This window comes from Podarcis raffonei, chromosome Z, assembly GCF_027172205.1.
Source record: "Podarcis raffonei isolate rPodRaf1 chromosome Z, rPodRaf1.pri, whole genome shotgun sequence".
In the NCBI taxonomy this organism is placed as follows: Eukaryota; Metazoa; Chordata; class Lepidosauria; order Squamata; family Lacertidae; genus Podarcis; species Podarcis raffonei.
Genome location: NC_070621.1, coordinates 28983218 through 28999677, shown reverse-complemented (window position 1 = coordinate 28999677; position 16460 = coordinate 28983218). Strand labels below are relative to the sequence as shown.

The 16460-nt window shown below is 42.0% G+C and overlaps 1 long non-coding RNA gene across 1 annotated transcript; it reads right to left on the bottom strand.

Annotated features, from left to right (window-relative positions):
* Positions 1-4747: 4747 nt before the first annotated feature.
* Positions 4748-15024, bottom strand: LOC128406691 (uncharacterized). The gene is made up of 3 exons (XR_008328580.1): positions 14869-15024; positions 12386-12498; positions 4748-5900 (listed from the first exon to the last, which is right to left on the bottom strand). It is a non-coding gene; the product is annotated as an uncharacterized LOC128406691 (long non-coding RNA).
* Between the last annotated feature and the right edge of the window lie 1436 nt (positions 15025-16460).

The following is a 16460-nucleotide window of genomic DNA, read 5'->3' as shown; positions in this document are numbered from 1 at the left end:
ATTGATGTTTTGGCTACAAATGTTGCAACTCCGGACTTAACAGTAAATAAATTCATTGAATTTGATAAGGACTTGACTCAGGAAGTTTATGCAGCTGGACAAGAAGAGAAACTTGAGAACTTTGAGAGTGTGGAGAAAGAGATATATGTTGTTCCTGAGGAAAAGGAAGGAGGAGCTGTAATGCTGCAGATGACAAAGGAGAGCCAGAGGCCTGACATGATGGCTGCAAAGGAAAATAAGAACTTGATGTTGAAAATCTGGTTTGAATTGGAGATTGAAGAATGGAGAGATCTCCTTATGTGGAGATCTGAAGATCCAAGGATTACAAATCTGATTAAGGTGGAAGTTGGAGCTTTGGGGACATTTGGACTTGAAAGGAGTAAGAAACAAGATTCGGGCTCCACTTTTAAGTATGGAGGTCTGGCTGGAAGAAATATGGATCCCATTTGGCTAGAGCTTCTCCGAGATCTGGTGTTTAATATTAAGGACTATCAAAAAAACCGGCAGAGAGGAATTGAGAGAGAATTAAGAGCCTCGGACGTGAGATCTCCAGGCTGATAGTAGATCAAGACTGATGGACATTTGTTGGGGATTGAAACCGGGAAAGGGAGGGTGGAGTTTGGGGATCCAAAGGGGGCATAATTACAATCTGTTTTTGCTTTTATTTTGTTTTGCTATTTGTATGAAAATTGGGGAAGTCGTGGAAGGGAATTTAGGTCGACTTTAGAAAAAAGTTTTAAGAATGAGAATTGATGTATAAATATTGATGTTTATAAGGTAAAATTGGCTTTTTTAAAATGAACTAAACAGAAAAAGGTTAAACATTGGGGATAAGAACTTGTTGAACTAACAATTTGAATTGGAATATAAGAAGGAGAGGTGTGGGGAAGTCAGGGAAATAGGTTATAGAAAAATAAGGATTGTAAACTTTATGTGTTTTAAACTTTTTTGTTTTTTTCTTTTTTGATTTTTTAAATGTATTAAAGTGGAAAATTTCAATAAATATCTTTTTAAAAAAAAGAAGTTCAAAATTCTATATTCATATAGAAAAGCAAGTCTTGGGTTCAGGGTTGCCAACTTGAATAAAATATTGAGGGGCAGATAAGCCCTGCCCCACATAATCGACACAAGATGTGGTGCACACACCCCATTTGAATGGCAATGCCCATAAACTCTGCAGGGACCGGTCCCCTCAAATATTTTATTGGAGGGGCCAAAGGAACCTCACCCCCCAAAAATTGGCTCCTATGCTTGGGCTACACAGACTTGAATTCATACAAGTCTCAGAATTGATGAATGGAGTATAGTTGCACTTGTTCCAAACTGCCACAAGGTGGAGCATTCAAATACATTTGGGATGCAATAATATTACTGTATAATGTTCTTTCCTCGCCAAGAAAAAGGAAGGTAGTTAGAAAGGGGTTGTGAGTTATAATGTGTGGTATACAATTCCCACCTTTTTATTCCAGTAAACAGGTTCATTGTTTTCCCCCTAAAGCTTCAAAAAATCTGAAAATGTATTTGACCAAAATCCAATATTGGGGGGAAAGAAATATATGTGTGTATGTGTGTAACTGCTTTTAACCCTGTCTAGCTCCAGCTTTACAAAGCATATGAATTTATTGTTTTAGGGGGAGAAAATTAATTGACTTAAGTAAAGGTCTGTAATTGTGCATAAACCATAGATTCACTTGATATAAAAACCACAGCAGCAGGTTCTTAAAGCCTGTAATGGCACTGAGAAACAATCCAAGCCTATTTATTTACTTCACTGATAAACACCTAAAATCACTGTATGGACAGCCACTTTTACAATTTTTTTATTAACCCTCAAAGGGACTGTGGTATTAATGTCAGCTTGAGGAAAAATTCCCAACTCCACTGTTGGGCAAATAATTTTTATTAGGACAGACCAAAAGGTCACAAAATTGTGACAGGCTTTCAAATTCAGCAGAACTTTTCTGCAGGTGAGCTGTCACACAGAGAAAGGGGAGCTGGGGCTCAGAGGCTTTCTGAGCAGCGAGAGGCAACTCAGGGGCACCCTTGCACTCACAGGTGGCACACCAGTGAGCCTGCCTGTAATAATAAATGCTCTAATCAGAAAAGGAATTGAAAGGGTGGCTAGATCCAGCAGCCTCAGGATGCTTAGCATGGCAGCCTGGGTGTTAAATGGGACCTGTGAGACCTCACCAACCCTGCCCACAACTAGGGTTAACTAAGGACTAAGCAGAAAGAACTAGAGGCCTATATTTGGCTCCTGGGCTTGGGATTCCATCCTTGGTAAAAAAAAATTTTAGTCCTCGCTTTCTACTGCTTATTAGATCCTGCCTCTGGTTTGCTCCTCAGTCCCTGACCACTGGCTTGCCCATTATGACTCCCAATGCCTGCCTCATCTTAGGTCCCTCCCTGACACCAGGGGACCTCTCAAAACTGATGCCAACCCTGGCTGGAGTAATTTTAAACCTTCATATAAGGGTGCTCCAAAGTTCAGTTTCGGTATGTGATCATGCAATTGTGTTAAGGGACCTGGAACTCTGCCAGTAAAAAGAGAGAGAAAGTTAACTCTAAATAAAGTGCCTGCATCATCATCAGTGTTTCCTGAGTCTCCTTTGGTGCAATATTTTACAGCAACACTCCCTGAATTCAACACTGTGGTTACCATTGTACTGAAGATATAGCTCTCTGGTCCAGAAAGACACATAAACAAACAAACAATGAGGAAAGGGGCATTTAAGGAGCCTTTGCTCACATAGCTCTGCTAGGAACCTTTTGCTCACATAGCCAATTTCTCTATCTAAAAAAAAAAATTCTTTATGGAGCATTCAGTCAGCACGGGGGGCGGGGGAGGTTGCTTTTTATATTTGCCTTCCTCATTGCTATCAAATGCTTTAAAAATTCTCCATCCGATTATGAATTTAGATGCCAGAAGACAGCCTCTATGATGTAGTTGTTAGAGTGATACAGGAGGGGGGAAGATGAGGGGCAACACTGCACCAGAATGCCTCCCTCTCACTGGCAAGAAGTGGGGGGGGGGAGTTTCTGGCACTGGTGGGAGCAGTGGGGCAGGTGGGAAAACGTCCTTTGTTTTTCCACTGCCTGAGGTAGGTGCTTCAACCCACTTTATTGGTGGGCCTGCCCCAGTTTCAATGAAGGCAAAGTGGAGTGTAGGATGGCAGAGAAAAGCTGAAAGAGTAAGGGAGAGAGGACAGATAATGACACCCCCCACACACACGCTGACTTCTGCCCTGCCCACTATCAGCATGGCCCCTGACAGATAATTTGTGAAGAATGCAGTCCTTGGCAGGAAAAAAAAAATCCCTGTCCCTGAGGGGATATATTGCAATATTTTGTGGCAGCTACCACTTGCCAGTGGCTATTAGGCATGATGGCCGACCACAAAGGCAGTATGACACATGGCAGTTACTGAAGATCAGAAATGTTGCTGCATGAGGTGAAGGACAAGATGGTGCCCCCTCCTAATTCCACATTTCAGAGCCAACTGGGCTGGCAGTTGAATCTTATTTTGGTGGGGCAGCATTGTCCACCGCACCTGAGGCAGCAGGGCCAGATTAGTGAGCCCTGGAGAGGCCATGTAGCAACAGCTGGGGACTCAGGAGGAATAACCGCAACTACCACCTGAGGCAGTTGCTTAATGGTAGGGCCAGCAATGGAAGAGGGGCTGTTGAGAGCCAGTGTGGTGGAATGGTTAGAGTATCAGACTAGGTACCTGGGTGATGAGGGTTCAAATCCCTATTCAGCTGTTAAGCTCACTCGGTGATCTTGGGCCCAGTCACTGTGTTTCAGCCTAACTGACCTCACAGGGTTGTTGTTGTGGTTTAAATGAGGAGGGGGGAGAACCATTTATGTTTCCTTGAGCTCCTTGGGGGAAATGATGGGACATAAATGCAACAAACAAACAAACAAAAATACTGCCTTCTTGCCCTACTTAAGGGATGTGTCCAATTGACCACTTTAGGAAAGAAAATACTGCCCTAGATTGGTCCCTAATATGATCCAGCAGGATTCTCTTCATTTGTCTCATGATTAGGAAGCTGCTTATTCATGTGCCCCTTGCACTCTTTTCAGCTGACCTTGTGAGTGTGAAACAGCTGGCGAAGTGTGCCCTTTGTATTTGACATAATTTTCAGGAAGGAGACAGAAGGCCAGAGGCTTTGCAGGTGTACCTGCGATTTTTTTCCCTTTCTATTTTTGACATAACAGCCTTATTTTGGGTTTACCACAAAGCAACAAAATTTACCCTTTAATGTACAAAAGGTTCTAACTTGTAACAGTGCAGGGATAACATCCAAATATAAGCCATTTGTGTGGGTTTCACATAGCCTGTTTAAGAATTAACTGGAGCAGGTGTAAGTAGCACCTGCACTTTGGAACACACCAACACCCAAAATCAGAATGGTATCAACATTTTGTTCTTTCAAGTGCCATATATATATATATAGTCAGACTTTTTAGGGGTAGCATTTTTGGATATTTTTCATGCTGATTTTGCAGAGGGATTTAATGTATTCTTATTGCTGTAGCAGCATTTAGATTTTTATTTCTTTTTTGTACAATACTACAATATTTTCAAACTGGGTGGTTTATAAATACAATAAGTAAATAAATGAATCATTTAAGAAAGTTTCAGTGTGGCATGGTGATCTGCAATAGGGCAGTCCTATAATGAAATGGGTATGTTCAATTTTGTAAATTTACAAAAGATTGTGAAATAACAAGGCTGTCCTAATTAAAATAAAAATTGGCTGCAATTCTTTTCTGTTCTCTTTCTTACATTTTTAAAAATTGGGACCACACAAAGCAATAAAACAACAAAGTGATAACAAAATACATCAAAATACTAATATGTTGCATATTCAGAATATCACTGGGATATACAATTTATTCCTGTATTGTGGGGGGTTGGACTAGGTGTCCCTCCTAACTCTACAATTCTATTATTCTAAGACACAGAGGATTATGCTAGCAAATGCAGAGGCAATAAATCAGTTTGGGGATTTTTACTCTGGGTGCCAGTTTTGACAGGCAGGTGAGGCAACCTATTTCTCAATCATATTGTGTCAATATGATATCACAGGATTGACAGCTGGGTTGTACTCCCCACCTGTTAAAATCCTTTGCGTGGGATCCCCAAACTCGGAAACCACAGTGCAAGGGGCTTTGTCAGCCTAATTTCAGGGGTTGAAAGGAGCAGCGGGAAATGGCTCACAAAGCCCTTTGCAAGCCTCAAAAACTGGAGGTTGAAATAAGCAGCACACTGTGGTTTCAAAGAGCAGTCTAAGAAGGAGAAGCAGTTTATATTGATTCTAAACTGCTTTCCACTCCTTGAGCAAGGCATGCTCCTATGGCCCATTGGGAGCACACCTTTTGCCAGCAAAGGAGCAATCAGCAGCCCACTCTAAGTGGCTGGTTGTTCTTTTGAAGCCCTGCCCTTACCTGCTGCACACCTGACATCCAGTCATTGCATATCCTGTAACTTCCTGCCAAAATCCATAACTGGTTTATTTATGTCCTGCTTTTGTTTTGCCGTAGCCCCCCCTGGACAGGCAGCAATAATGTGTTAACAACAGGGAAACATTGCAGAACCAACAAAAACAGAATAAACTCACCACCCATGCACTAATATTATGTCAACCATATGTTGCAGAATTCTCCTGCAATAAAACACCAGTCTTTTCTGGATTAGAAAGGTCCTTGGATGGCAATTTGTGTTACTTCATTTACTGCAAAATTGCTGAGTGGGGCCTTGGACATCTGCCCCAAAGTCATGTTCTGACAGCACCACTGAATGCTTTGCAGCAGAGGTGGGGACCTGTGGGCACTACAGATGTTGCTGAGCTCCAGCTCCAGTCTTCCTTGGCTATCAGTCATGCTGGGTGAGGCTGATGGGAGATGAAGACCAACAAGTAGCCAGTCATTTTAACCATCGTTTTGTACTGCTTTTCATTGTGTTTTATCATTGTACACTGTCCTGATTCATCATATGGTAGCATACAGGGTGGTCCCTAGGTAGGTATACTGCTTTAGAATCCACTTTCTTTGTTCTTGACTCATGTTCACTGTCATCAGTCACAGTATCAGTAAAGAAAAATAATCCTTTTATGTGTACCCATATAACCTGTTGTGATGAATTTCATTTATTCAACTGTATACCTACTTTGGGGCCACCCTTTATAATGCCTTTATAAACAAACAAACAAACATAAGACAGACCACAAGTTCTCAATATCTGCTTCATAGTTTTGTTCTCCTGCCAAACCTGTAAACCACCATTTCCCCTTTTTTACAAATGGAGACTAGGGAACTGCATTATCTTTGGGGAAACCCCAGTGAATTCACATCTTCCATATCTGAATCCAATTGTCCACACTGTCTCTCCCATAGGGATGAGGGAGAAACTCAATTTAGTTTGCATTTAATCTTCACTTTCCAAAACAATACATGAAACAAGAAAACAGACATTGTTCACAATTCACACCTTCCTTCCTTCCTTCCTTCCTTCCTTCCTTCCTTTTTAGCAATTCAGTACTCCATTATGCACATTTTGGGGGAGAGTGAGCATAAAAATGAATGTACCCATGAAAACAATATACACAAATGGATTATATGAAGTTACACTGCTTTCCAAAATGTGTATATTAGACAAAGTGCATACAAGCATATGCATATTATGAAAAATTTGCATTAAAATGATGCTGAATTTAACAAGGACTAATTTTTCCCCACTAAGCAACCACTGACTCTTGTAGACATATTTTTTTTCCTCCTTTGTGGAGGGAAAAGCAACCGATGACTAGTTTGCAGGGAAAAATTTTTGCTTGTGCCATTTCAGCTGCTTCCCTCATCAACAGGCACCCTCGTCATCAAGGTACTTTCCCTGGTGTGGACAACAAGGAGTGAGATAGAGCAAAAAGTTGCCTATGGCAGGACAGCAACCTTATTCCTCTGCCTCACTACATTCCAGGCAGTTTTTAGCCCTAACTAAAACAAACCGACCAAGGAGTTGTCCTTTTACTCCGGGTGAAAGGTGAGACACTGCACTGCTAGAGCCACCAAGCAAGAAGCCATTGGGAAATCAAGAGAAGCCCAAGGATAAAGAAGGTGGGGTGGGGTGGGGTGGAGGCATTTGACAGGTAAATCTCTGCTCAGCCGCACGAGGGCCAGGAGATTGGACAGGGCCGTCCGCAATTGCTCTCCAGCATAGCTATTCCTTGGGGCCAACAATGCACAGGACCAACAGATTGATGAGAGAAGAAGGAGCAAGCTGGTTCTTCTTGCCCACTTGTGGCAGAAACAAAAGGGTTGCTGGAAAATGGAGCCCCTGAGGGTGGCGTCAGTGCCAAAGGCAATTGAGAGGGAGAAAGAAAGGTCTCCAGTGACACCCCTGAAAGCCAAGGTAAAACATGTGGTGTTTTGGGTTTCTTTTGCTTGGTTCAGCCGAAATCCAGTTTCTTGCAGTATTTCTTCATTTCCTTATGAATTTAGTAGAAGTATTGGTTGGCTTTTCCCACACCCCATATATATGTTTTTAAATTGCAACAATAGTAGGGTTTTTTTGGCAATTGAGAGAGGGATTCTGTATTGGATTTCTTTGGGAAGTATTTCCCTAGACACTTGATTCTTTGGCCAAATTGGTCTCTGGTGCAATAACACCACTGGGCTCAGGACAGGTAGAAGAAGCTGTTGTGCAGTAAACCCAGCTATCTATTCCAGAATTGCCTACTTCAACTGTCATCTATCTTTCACAGCCCTGGCACCTCAGATTTTTTAGCTAGAGGTTCTGGGGTTGGAACCTGAGGTTTGAACCTGAGACCATTATTTTTAATGTCTTGTGTGAAGGATGAAATAGTATCACAAACACACACATGCTCCATATACAGAAGCTGACTGGTGGCAGAGCATCTGCCTTGCATTCAGAAGGTCCCAGGTTCGGTCCCCGGCATCTCCAGGTTGGGCTGGGAGAGACCCTTGCAAATCTTGCTAATGTAAATTATTGCAAAGCAACTTCTCCCATTATAATGCATTTTTGCATGCTGTTTTCACTAATGTATGCACTTTGATGCAGACTTTATAAATGCATTGTTTTACGTGTTACTTGTGGTACTCTACTGAAAAATTTGAGGTAGTGTGCATTTAGAAATATGGTTGTGTTCTGGTTTGTCAGGAAGAGTGGATTTGGTAGGTTCGCCTTTAAATGCAGACTGAATCCAATTTCCCACCCATCCCTATGCAAGGATGACCTGGCCTGAGACATGCATATGGGAGGAGAGCATATGCACTACCATTGAGTTAGTTATCCCAGAGCCAAATGCACAACACCCCTTCACTGCAGTTCATTAGGCCCAGAGAAGATCTACAGGCTCAGTGGCAGAGCATCTGATTTGTAACCAGGAGGTCCCAGGTTCCATCCTCTGCATCTCCCGGTAAGACTAGGAATGTCACCTGTCTGAAACAGCAGAAAGCTGCTGCTTGCCAGTGGGCAGTGTGTGGCTTATGAGAGGAACTTTGCCTTTGAAATGGCCTTTAGCTCACAGTCATTTGGCTTATTTCTATAGGGCAGGATTTGTCATGGAAACTTTAAAAGCTATTGATGGAATGTCTTGCGATTCAGTGCTTTTACAATTCTCCACAGTGTTTGGTTAGCAGAATACAGTAATTACATAGGTGTATATGTTGGGGGATTTGCCCCCCCTTTCCTTTTTACTATGTTGCACAATTGGTAATCTCAGTCAGACTCTTCTCCTTTTTCTTCAGCTACACAGTTCTCCAATTGCAAAAGAAGCAAAATTTATCATTATATGATTTTCCTGTAAAGGTGAGGATTTTCCTCACTTCTCAAGTCACTTTTCAGTCTTGAAAACAAATTATTTTAATAATAATAATTCCACATCTGTATCAAAAAGATACAAGAACAGGGTGGAGAACATTGATAAAAGAGCTTTCATTATCTGTACAGTTGTACCTCGGGTTAAGAACTTAATTCGTTCTGGAAGTCTGTTCTTAACCTGAAACTGTTCTTAACCTGAAGCACCACTTTAGCTAATGGGGCCTCCTGCTGCTGCGCCGCCGCTGCACAATTTCTGTTCTCATCTTAACCCAAGGTACTATTTCTGGGTTAGCAGAATCTGTAACCTGAAGCGTATGTAACCCAAGGTACCACTGTACTGTATTCCCTTTGCATGCATAAGAACTAATATATGCCTCTCACAACTAGCCATTATAATCAAAATATTGCTGTATGGAGGAGTTCTCCTGTTCCAGACACTCCATTCATTTTTTTTTAAAAAGATATTTATTGAAATTTTACAGACAAAAGAAAATTACAAAATAAGAAAAGAAAAAGAAAAAGAAAAAAGATACAAAAATACAAAGAAAAATACAAAATACATAAAGAAATAAAAAACAATTAAAAACAGATCAATCTTTTCGTATCTTATATTTCAATTACTTGTTTCCTGACCTCCTCACACCTCCCTTTTTTGTATTCCAATTCACATAGTTAATTCAGCAAATCCTTTCCCTCTTTGTTTTTATCTTAATTCTATATCTTAACATATTATAACTTTATATTTTCATCTAATTATCAGTCCATTTTAACATATTCTTTTTAACCTTATTGCTAAAGCCACTTCATTTCAATCCAACATCATTTTAGCATTCATTAATTTTACAATGTTTCTGTAAATAGTCTTTAAATTTCTTCCAATCTTCCTCCACCGACTCTTCTCCCTGGTCTTGGATTCTGCCAGTCATTTCCGCCAATTCCATATAGTCTATCACTTTCATCTGCCATTCTTCCAAGGTGGGTAGATCTTGTGTCTTCCAATACTTTGCGATGAGAATTCTTGCTGCTGTTGTTGCATACATAAAGAAAGTTCTGTCCTTCTTTGGCACCAATTGGCCGACCATGCCCAGGAGAAAGGCCTCTGGTTTCTTCAGGAAGGTATATTTAAATACCTTTTTCATTTCATTATAGATCATCTCCCAGAAAGCCTTAATCCTTGGGCACGTCCACCAAAGGTGAAAGAATGTACCTTCATTTTCTTTACATTTCCAACACTTATTATCAGGCAAATGATATATTTTTGCAAGCTTGACTGGAGTCATGTACCACCTGTATATTATTTTCATAATATTCTCTCTTAAGGCATTACATGCCGTGAATTTCATACCTGTGGTCCACAACTGTTCCCAGTCAGCAAACATTATGTTATGTCCAACATCTTGTGCCCATTTTATCATAGCAGATTTAACCGTTTCATCCTGAGTATTCCATTTCAACAGCAAGTTATACATTCTTGATAATGTCTTAGTTTTGGGATCTAACAGTTCTGTTTCCAATTTTGATTTTTCCACCTGGAAGCCAATTTTTTTGTCCAAGTTATAAGCCTCCCTTATTTGATAATAATGAAGCCAATCTCGCACTTTATCTTTTAGTTTCTCAAAACTCTGCAGTTTCAGTTTGTCACCCTCCTGTTCCAAAATCTCCCAATATTTTGGCCATTTGGCCTCCATATTGAGCTTTTTCTGAGCCTTCGCTTCCATCGGTGATAACCACCTTGGGGTTTTATTTTCAAGTAAGTCTTTATATCTTGTCCAGACATTGAACAGTGCTCTTCTGACAATATGGTTTTTAAATGCTTTATGTGCTTTAACCTTGTCATACCACAAATATGCATGCCACCCAAAAACATTATTAAAACCTTCTAAATCCAAAATGTCTGTGTTCTCAAGAAGCAGCCATTCTTTCAACCAGCAAAATGCTGCTGATTCATAGTAAAGTTTAAGGTCTGGCGGGGCAAACCCACCTCTATCCTTTGCATCAGTTAATATTTTAAATTTTATTCTGGGCTTCTTGCCCTGCCAGACAAATCTAGAAATGTCTCTCTGCCACTTCTTGAAACAGTCCATTTTGTCCAAAATTTGCAATGATTGAAATAAAAATAACATTCTTGTCAATACATTCATCTTTATAACAGCAATTCGACCAAACAAGGAAAGCTTCAAATTTGACCATATTTCAAAATCCTTTTTCACTTCTGACCAGCATTTCTCATAGTTATCTTTGAATAAATTTATGTTCTTAGCAGTCATATTAACCCCTAGCCAGACACTCCATTCAATTCCTCCTCCTGGTTTTTCTCCTCTCTCCCCACCCCACCTAAAAAATAAAATAAGCCAATATTATGTGGCTACTTAATATGTTCAGTCCTTGTTGGACTGTTTCAGGGGTTTCCTTCCCTTTAGGCCCACCCCCAAATATATTTTTGCACTTATGCAAACTTCAGGGCTTCTCCTAGTTGGCTGATTCCTCACTCTTATTGGGCTGCTTTTGACTGCATAGGTGAAGACACTCAAACAGAGGGAGCATTGTTACTACTCTGGGGCTGAAACTGTCAAAGGCCTAGCGAATGCATGGCTATGGCAAGATTTGAACTATGGCATGGTACTTCTGATCTCAAGTTCTTAGCAATAACCACCACATTGCGCCATTTCTGTTGGCTTCCTGTTGCAATATGGGAAAACACCCACAGCATCAGGGTGACCCAGGCTTACAGTCAAAGAGCCTAAGAGAAGTAATCTGGGCTCGAAACAGAGACAATTTCAGGTTCTGGACGGAATGCCCCTACACCCCTATGTAGATCTTAAGAGCTTTCTGATGCTTGAGGTGCTAGGCCAGGCTTCACCAACCAGCCACATGCTGCCTGGGGCTATTGGGAGTTGGAATCCAAAAGAGCTGAAAGTCACTAGGTTGGTGAAGATGGTGCAAAAATGAGAGCCAAGTGACATGTCCTTCTTTGTGCACTGGCTTCCTGCTTATGTTTGAAGTAGAGAGTAGCCTGGCAGAGTCAATTCCAGGATTAAGTGGAACTCTCGGTCTAGTGTTTTATGATCAATGGCTTAGTGGTTGAGCAAATGCTCTGCAGATAGAAGGTCTCAAGTTCAACCCCCAGTATCTCCCATGTCTAAAATCCTGGAGAGCTTCCAGCAGTCAGTGGATACCAGGGACGTGGACCTTGTGCGCCTCCAAAACTTGTTACAGCTGAATTCTCACCAGCCCCAGGCACAATGTCCAGTGGTCAGGGGTGATGTAGTCTGACAACATACAGAAGGCCATAAGTTTCCTATTCCTGGTGTAGATGATATGGAGCTAGATGGCCCTGAATATGTAAAGCAGTTTCCTGTGTACCTTGAAGAAAGGTTGAAGAAAGGTGGTAGCTCAGTGGCAGAGAACATGGTAGAATGTCACAGGTTGAGTCCCTGGCATCTCCAGATGGAGCTGGTTAAGACTCCTCTGAAACCCTGGACAGACACTTCCAATCAGTCTAGACAGTACTGACCTGGATGGGCCAGGAGTCTGACTAACCTTAAGGAAGCTTCCTATGTGACCTGGTGTTGGGCAGTTGCAGCAGTGATGATCCAAAGGGTGTTTGCAGCAGCTTGAAGTCACCATATTCTACAATCTCCTGCAGCAATTTCCTGTAGAAATTTAATAAATGTATAAATAAAGACACAGCTCACCCAGACACAGTTTTCCCTGCTACAGTAAGGTGTGTTTACATATTTAAATTATATCATATTTAAATTTGCAGGGTGTGTATGTTTGTGTGTGTGTATTAGGAATGCCATACATCTGGACATATCTGGAATACCGCAACCCCAAGCAGTGTCCAGGCAAAAAAATTCTTTATGAAATATGGCAACCCTAATATATGTGTGTCCACACACATGGACATTTTATGCAAAAGAGGTGCAGTGGTACATCGGGTTAGGAACTTAATTCTTTCTGGAGGTCCGTTCTTAACCTGAAACTGTTCTCAACCTGAGGTACCACTTTAGCTAATGGGGCCTCCTGCTGCTGCTGTTTCGCCGACACGCGATTTCTTTTCTCATCCTGAAGCAAAGTTCTTAACCCGAGGTACTGTTTCTGGGTTAGTGGAGTATGTAACCTGAAGCGTCAGTAACCTGAAGTGTCTGTAACCCAAGGTACCACTGTATCGTCTTTTTGGGTCATGCACAACTTTCCTTTCATCCTGGTTCACTTCCATTATCAGAGCTTGAAGCAGCAGAAACAGCCAGAGCAATTGCCTGTGGAAAGGTAATGTGCAGGGCAGAGTTTTTATTTATTTATTTATTTATTTATTTATTTATTTATTTATTTATTTACTTACTTACTTACTTACTTACTTACTTACTATACTACCCTTCATCTGAGGATCACAGGGCAGTTTACAATATTTAAAGGCAAAAATACATAGCATAGTAACAAACAAACAAAGCAATAACTCTCCTGCACAGTTTAAGAGATTGTTTAACTAGCCAGAGTCTTAGGAGAAGAGGAAAGATATGTAATGAGAGCGTGAGGTGAGCCTCCCTGGGAAGGCCATTCCACAAGCAGGAAGCCACTACAGAAAAGGCCTGTTCTCATGCTGCCACCCTCTGGACCTCTCTTGGAGGAGAGGGCCTCAAAAGATGATCTAAAGGTCTGGGTAGGTCATATGGGGAGAGGCGGTCCTCGAGGTATTGCAATTGGTGTTATATGCTCAAACCATCCTGCCCACAACCTGGCCGCTGAATTCTGCACCAGCTGAAGTTTCCGAACAGTCTTCAGAGCCATGCTCTTACTTTTTGTGTCTACTGACATCAGGATTCTGACTTCTGTAGGGCCAGAACTGGGTGAATATGTACATTTTGGCTTCTCTCAGCTTCTCCTGTTTTTTTTTAAAAAATCTTAAATTCAGTTATTCACATTTCCACACCAGTCTGTGAGATACACACACACACACTTCATGAAAATTCATCAGCATTTAGTGCAAATGTATCCTAATATATACATCTTGGAAAGCAATTTTACAACTACAATGCATTTTGTATGTTTTTTTCACGAATCTGCCTTTTTATGTGCACATTACCTCAGCATTTTGGTACACGTGGTACACAACATTTTGTACACATCCACCCGATGCTGTGGAATACTCTGCCAATAGAGATTCAGCAGGTGCCTCCTAAATCAGTCCTTAATCAATTCTGTTCAGCTAACCTTATGCATCTTTCAGAAAAGCTTATAATTTTATGTGGTTTTATACTATATAGATATTATTGTAAACCACTTTGATATTTTTCATGATATAGCAGTGTGTGTGTGTGTGTGTGTGTGTGTGTGTGAATGAAAACGAACAAAAGTGATTTGTTGGCTGGAGAACTGCATTGCAAAATCTGGAGACGTGAATTTCAAAGGATGGCTGCATTTTGGTTCTTGTATTGATTCAGGAAGTGTGGGTTAGCGAGATTCTCCATTAAAAGTGAACGGAACAGATTTTCTCCAACATCCCTAGTAGCACAAGGGCTGTGGAAGTTTCCAGGGCAGTGGAGAGGGGGAGTTCAACATTAGATCATCATACTCCATGTGGTGATATACATAACAATGTGTGCATGTGGTATGTCAAAAAAATCAGTGTCAGAGCCAGTCTGTGAAGCTGGTCATCACTTCTCTTGTGGTTCCTGCTGCCTCAACTGTCCCCTGCTTCCGGCAGAGGGCAGCAAACCACAAGAGCAGGCACTCAAGAAAGCAGCCTACCTGGGAACTTTCCTTAGCAATATAGATACCATGAGCTTCTTGTTTTAAGCACCAGGCTGGTACGATATGAGGGAGATGCCAGTGCGAGATGCCTTACGGTTCTTGCTAGGAACTTCTTTCCCTCTTCCTTGCTCCTCCTTTGGGCTCTCTCTGCAAGCAGGGCCATGCTAGTTATGTGGAAAAATAAAATGTAATCCCCATATTGGGGGGGGGGGATACGTAAAGCCACAAACCCCCAGAATGGGGTGGCAGCAAGGTGGAGGGCTGCGTACCTGAATTTAGGAATACAGTGCAAGGGCTCTGAGGCAGTTGTGATCTTGGTATATCGTGATGTTTAGCTGGTAACATATCACAATGTTGTACACCAGGCGCCATTTCATTAAGTCCATTTTGTGTTCCCATCATGATCTGTCATAAAATGGTGCTGTTGCATCCCTCAGTGAAGGCAGTGCCCGGGCTCTGGCAAGTCTCTGCCAGGGTTCTGACCACATCCGGGAAGCCTCACACTGCCCTTCCAAAGCCGGAAGCTAGGGAAGGAAAGACGGGCTCTAGGACCTGCCGCCAGAGCCCTAGAGCTGGCACCTTGTTTTGCTGCAATGCGGGGATCCAGCACAGGGGTCTGAGCTGAAGTGCTACAAAATTATGAAGATTCATAATTGAGAAGTTCCATTTAGGCGTGCTACATATTGGCTTAAAAAATTATTAAAATCTGTCCATTTTATCCCCCTTTGGGGAGGCAGTGTGAGGGATCTGGGCTGTTTCCAGAACCCTGGCAGTTCTTTCCCAAAGCTGGGGAAACCTCATTTGATCCTAGCTTTGGTTTCTTTATTTAACTGCTCTACACACATTCACTGGGACCCTTGCCCACCTCCCCTAAACCCTGCAGGTTGCTGCCCAGCTCTGCATTTTGAACAGCCACTGCCCTCAGCCGGTGCTAACTTAGAAGCTGCTGCTAGTGGCGTGGAACAATAAACTGTGATTATTCCTTTTGGTGCTAGTGTATGGTTTTGTCAGGGCAGGATGCTGGGTGACAAAATCTGAGTCTCCACTCAGCTGAATGTGGGGGGAAATGCGTGGAGGGCTGGTTACCTAACTTTGGGATGCTGTACCCCAGAGGTCTCCCATCTGTCATAACTCAGAAGCTCAGAACTCAGAAGCTAACTCAGAAGCTGCTGCTAGTGCCATGGAACAATAAACTGCGATTATTTGCTTCTAAGTTTAAAAAAATTGAATTAAACCTTCCCCTGTTGTTTAATTACTTCGACAGTTTTAATTTAAGAGAAGATGTGCTGATGTAAAAAAACTATCTGTACTATAAAATATGTAACCATATGTTAAAGTAAAAGTTTGTGATCTCAGTATATCACGATGTTTAGCTGGTAACATATCACAATGTTGTACACCAGGCGCCATTTCATTAAGTCCATTTTCTGTTCCTATCACGATCTGTCATAAAATGGTGCTGTTGCATCCCTCAGTGAAGGCAGTGCCCAGGCTCTGGCAAGCCACTGCCAGGGCTCTGACCACATCCGGGAAGCCTCACACTACCCTTCCAAAGCCGGAAGCTAGGGAAGGAAAGACGGGCTCTAGGACCTGCCAGAGCCCTAGAGCTGCTTTTCAGAACCTGGCACCTTGTTTTGCTGCAATGCAGAATCCAGCAGTTTTCCTGCACATGGTGCAGAGCTGTCACCTCCTTCTTAGAGCCCCGTGCTCTGGGATGCCAACAGAGCCATGGCCCCACCTTCATATGATTGAGTTTTGCTCAGGTGTGTGTGTGGAAATGGGGGAATAAATAAATGCAGTGTGGGATTCCTTCACTGTCCATTTTTTTATTTACTTTCCCTTGCACCTCCTCCACTGGGAC